The sequence below is a fragment of the Sinocyclocheilus rhinocerous genome, unplaced genomic scaffold (assembly GCF_001515625.1).
Source record: "Sinocyclocheilus rhinocerous isolate Xijiao unplaced genomic scaffold, SAMN03320098_v1.1 scaffold1164, whole genome shotgun sequence".
NCBI lineage: Eukaryota > Metazoa > Chordata > Actinopteri > Cypriniformes > Cyprinidae > Sinocyclocheilus > Sinocyclocheilus rhinocerous.
The window spans coordinates 73,696-79,446 of NW_015643253.1; positions in this window are offsets into that span (position 1 = coordinate 73,696).

Consider the following 5,751-nt stretch of genomic DNA (forward strand, 5'->3'; position numbering starts at 1 on the left):
AGGCATTATTTAATGAAATATGCGCTAATTTGCATACATTTCTAGTACAAAAATCTGAACACTGGATGAAGTCAGTTTCAAAATTCTTGTTTAATTTTTTTGACATATTAGAGTCAAATGTTTTTACAGAGGGAATTTTGGGTATCTCTTTTTGTCACTCCATAATTCAGAAAAATCTTTGAACAGCCAGAAAACAATATATTTTCACAAATTTTTGTGGGAATAAAATGCTGTATACAATCAAGCAAATTATATGTGAACAAATCCCTCTGTAAAAATCTTCAGGATATAGGCAGGAATAAAAATGTAAAGTTTGGTGTGTGTAAGTGCTACTGAAGTGGAGATTTATGGCTCAGTGTAGGAGAAAAAACTCGTTTAGAGAAAACAGCCTTTAAAAATATGTATTGTAATTGAAATCTATTGACACAAATAGATAAAGTGCACTTAACAGTGTCTTTTGGATGTTTTCTTTCCACTAGTCTTTATCAACACTTTATGAAAAGCCAAAAAAGCCCAAAATCTCAAAATTGACAGGTGCATGAAAAAATAGTGTTTTTGCCTGCAGTGTCTCCCCTTAAAGTCTGATGTTTTGAGATTTTTTTTTTATAGCATACTGTTTTTGTTAAACGTTGTTTTTTGTTATATTCATGTAATATATATTGAGTATTGTTGTGGAGTGCATGTTTTAAAATAATATTAAAGTTAAACTTAATCAACAGCATTTGTGGCATAATATTGATTACTACCAAAATTAATTTTGATTTGTTCTCCCTTTATTTAAAAAAAAAAGAAAAAAAAAAGGAAAAATGTTGTTTAAGGTGCCGTTGTTTGACAAAATGAATTGAAATGGCAGACGAAATCCAGTATTTTTAATTGGAATCTATGCAATCAAGAATTTCATGTGAGGGCAAAAGATTTCTCCACACAGATTCTGAATCAGATTTAGCTGTTCATGCAAATTCACCACGTTGACCAACATACAATTGCTTAGATTGAAAGTGACTTTATAGACCTTCAGTGGAACTTTTTTGTCCGAACAATTTGCCGTAGTTTCACTAATGTGATGCACCTTTACAGTGTGTCTTTATAAATGTGTGATTTCTGTGTAAAGTTTGACAACTTTGCCATGATAATGTAAACCTTAATATCACACCTTTACAGCTCAAATAATGCTGTTTTAACAGAAGTTTGAATCAAATTTTAACAAGTGATGAAAGTGCTTTTATAAAATTATAAGCTTCACATTTCTCCTTTCTTCCAAAATTGTCCTACAACAAATGGCCCCATTACTTTATCCCTGTAAGTTGATCTGTCCTAGGTACAGTTGATAAATGTGGCCATCATAATTTTTGTGCGGTTCTGTTTGGTGGCTCAGAAATGGCACACTTCACCATTAATCAGTCTTTTCCTAGCAGTTGTGTGAGCAGTTGCTTCAGAAAGGCATGTAGACAGAGGCGAACCTCTTCGTATCCTCATACTTGATCTGTCTTTTCACCTCTTGCTGAGAACTGTGGTGGAGTTTTGCTGGCATATTTTTCTCTTTCTCTCAGGGGAACATGTGTGTGTTAGTTTGTTTGTGAGAGAGTGTGTGTGTGTGTGTGTGTGTGTGTGTCTGTGGGACTCTGGCTGACTCACAGCTCCGCATACCGTAACACACACAGATCCTTTTCCCACTGCACCGCAGTCGTGCCGAGCGTTGCGAGACCCTCAGACCCGTCTTGCACACACATGCCTCGCATTACAACTGTCGAGTGTCTGTATGGGATACGGCGGTGGTCGGAATAATCCACTTCTTGGAAAGCCTGCTTAACGTCAGTGTGAGTTTTAGTGGTTGTGGCCACATGTTAAAACTACAAAATGGCTGATCATGAGTGGTGGTCCAATTGTAATGCTCCTACTGTCCAAAAGAGGGCACTGCTAGTCCAAAATCATTAGGAATGCATTTAAGAGCCATTATTTCGCAATTTGCATCTTTTTCTATTTTGTGGGCAGTGCAAATATGATCTGTTTATGTTTTATTTAATCTTAAGTTCGTTTTTGGAGCTATGGATTGTTACTATTTATTTTGTGCTTGTAAAGTGAGACAGACCTGATTCTGTTGGGACCCCTTAAATTCTTCAGGTTGCTAAATATGTTGCTAAATGCTTCAATAAGCCAGTTCTGAATGATAAATGATTAATGGTAAATAATTAAACAGATTATGAGAGAGGGAAGAGAAAGGAAAACAGATGCAGGGGTCTGGGTCGCATGGGCATTAAGACAAATCACCATGACGACAAGCTTTTAAGTGCGTGGATCCAAACGGCGCTTGCCAAGTTCCGCTCCGAAACATCTAAGCCATGAGTGTGCCTTCGTTTTGGACAACAGCATGCATCATGAGGGATCTGGGGACGGAAACCGCAAGGACATTATTGCAATTATTCATATCTCTTGTGTCATTAAATAGATTTAGAGTTGGTGTTCGTTTCAAAGGCCAGATCACATGCCTTCCATGTGGCGTGTTGTTGTTCATTAAGTTACGTATGGCCATATGTACAGCGTGTTAGGGGTGCTGGTGCAGCGGACCTCAACGGACGTCTATAACTGGATCACGTTCAGCGTTAACCCACTTGTTCTCGCACAGTCCAAAACCGCTCAATTATATCTTACGACTAGTAATCACATATGGCCTGCTTCCACAGCCTCGCTGATCGAATTTTAAGAGAGTTCTGTGACTCGAATTTGCTTGGCACCAATCATGTGACACATTCACGCCTCACGACCATATTTTCCACCCCAGAGGAAATACAACAGGCCTGCAATAAATCTTGCAATTACACAATAGAAAATGCAGAATATGTAAACACAAGAGTTTTAATTGGAAACACATTTGCTGCTTTGCAGCCGAGGGAAGGCAGCTTTCAGTAACGTCTATACAGACTGTAAATGAGTAATTGCCTCAGCCTCTCTCAGCCTGTCTCCATTTTTTAAATTCTTGACAGCCCGCTAAGGAGAGAGAGGCTGGATTTTTGTTTGTGAGAGAGTGTGTGTGTGTGTGTGTGTGTCTGTGGGACTCTGGCTGACTCACAGCTCCGCATACCGTAACACACACAGATCCTTTTCCCACTGCACCGCAGTCGTGCCGAGCGTTGCGAGACCCTCAGACCCGTCTTGCACACACATGCCTCGCATTACAACTGTCGAGTGTCTGTATGGGATACGGCGGTGGTCGGAATAATCCACTTCTTGGAAAGCCTGCTTAACGTCAGTGTGAGTTTTAGTGGTTGTGGCCACATGTTAAAACTACAAAATGGCTGATCATGAGTGGTGGTCCAATTGTAATGCTCCTACTGTCCAAAAGAGGGCACTGCTAGTCCAAAATCATTAGGAATGCATTTAAGAGCCATTATTTCGCAATTTGCATCTTTTTCTATTTTGTGGGCAGTGCAAATATGATCTGTTTATGTTTTATTTAATCTTAAGTTCGTTTTTGGAGCTATGGATTGTTACTATTTATTTTGTGCTTGTAAAGTGAGACAGACCTGATTCTGTTGGGACCCCTTAAATTCTTCAGGTTGCTAAATATGTTGCTTCAGTGAGCCAGTTCTGAATGATGAATGATTAACGGTAAATAATTAAGCCGATTATGAGAGAGGGAAGAGAAAGGAAAACAGATGCAGGGGTCTGGGTCGCATGGGCATTAAGACAAATCACCATGACGACAAGCTTTTAAGTGTGTGGATCCAAACGGCGCTTGCCAAGTTCCGCTCCGAAACATCTAAGCCATGAGTGTGCCTTCGTTTTGGACAACAGCATGCATCATGAGGGATCTGGGGACGGAAACCGCAAGGACATTATTGCAATTATTCATATCTCTTGTGTCATTAAATAGATTTAGAGTTGGTGTTCGTTTCAAAGGCCAGATCACATGCCTTCCATGTGGCGTGTTGTTGTTCATTAAGTTACGTATGGCCATATGTACAGCGTGTTAGGGGTGCTGGTGCAGCGGACCTCAACGGACGTCTATAACTGGATCACGTTCAGCGTTAACCCACTTGTTCTCGCACAGTCCAAAACCGCTCAATTATATCTTACGACTAGTAATCACATATGGCCTGCTTCCACAGCCTCGCTGATCGAATTTTAAGAGAGTTCTGTGACTCGAATTTGCTTGGCACCAATCATGTGACACATTCACGCCTCACGACCATATTTTCCACCCCAGAGGAAATACAACAGGCCTGCAATAAATCTTGCAATTACACAATAGAAAATGCAGAATATGTAAACACAAGAGTTTTAATTGGAAACACATTTGCTGCTTTGCAGCCGAGGGAAGGCAGCTTTCAGTAACGTCTATACAGACTGTAAATGAGTAATTGCCTCAGCCTCTCTCAGCCTGTCTCCATTTTTTAAATTCTTGACAGCCCGCTAAGGAGAGAGAGGCTGGATTTTTGCACGAGCGGGGTCCGCTCTGACCCCTCTCGCAAGCGCAACCCTCAGGGACGCGGGAGGAAGTCTTATTATTTTTCTGTGAGGCTACAGAAAGACGGGGGGAATGACAGGTGAAGAAAAATCGAATGAGAATGAAATGGGGGTCCCAGGTTGAAAGGGGACCTGGAGAGGCTTGCTTCATGCAGGCTGAGAGGGGCTTTTTGGCCTGTTGCCCCATATATATGCGATTGCATACGCTTACAGATTTACTTCAGCAAATGTGTTTCTGATAAGTCAGCACAGAGATTACATCCACCGAGCTGCTCTGCTCTCTTGTTTCAGACCCCAGCACTCCTCCCACCTGCATCTCGGCAGCAGTCCTGGGTGAATCTCACGAAAAACATGTCCGCGTTGCATTTCAGTGCAAAATTCAAAACTAAATACAATGAGAAAATATATATTTTTATAAGATTATAAAGCCTATTATTTAATTAATTTCTTGAAAATTAGGCCAGCACATCCTGTATAGTTCATGGTCATTGGTTTTTGGGCATTTCTTTAAATTATCCTTATTAGAGTTTTATTAATTAAACAAAAATGTAATATCAGAATGTAATATCTAATATGAAAATATTTCATTTAGATTTGAATGTTAATTTTTTATTTTTTATTTTTATATTTAAATTATTCATTTAAATATTTTATCTAATTATAATTATATTATATAATAACATTTATATACTATATATATATATATATATACACACTACTTTTCAAAAGTTTGGGTTCAGTGCAATGTTTTAGAAAGAAATCAATGCTTTTATTCAGCAAAGATACATTAAATTGATCACAAGTGACAGTAAAAACATGTAAAATGTTGCAAAAAAAAAAAAGTATTTCCAATAAGTCCTGTTCTTTTGAGCTTAAATTCATCAGGAATCCTGAAATGCATCATGGTTTCCACAAAAATATTAAGCAACACAACTGTTTACAACATTGATAAAAGAAATGTTTCTTGACCAGCAAATCAGCATATTAAAATTATTTCAGAAGGTTTATGTGACACTGAAGACTGAAGTAATGGCTGCTGAAAATTGCCATCACAGGAAAATATTTTAAAATCTATATCAAAATAGAAAATGGTTCTTTTAAATTATGATAATATTTTACAATATTTTATCAAATAAACAGCCTCGGTGAGCATAATTCTTCATAATATTTTCAAAAGCATTAAAAAAATCTTACTGACCCCTGACAGTTGTTTTATTCATTCATTTTGAGAAATTGGTGTGCCTAATTGTCAAAAAAATAATGCTTTAATAATCTTAATGGCCTTGA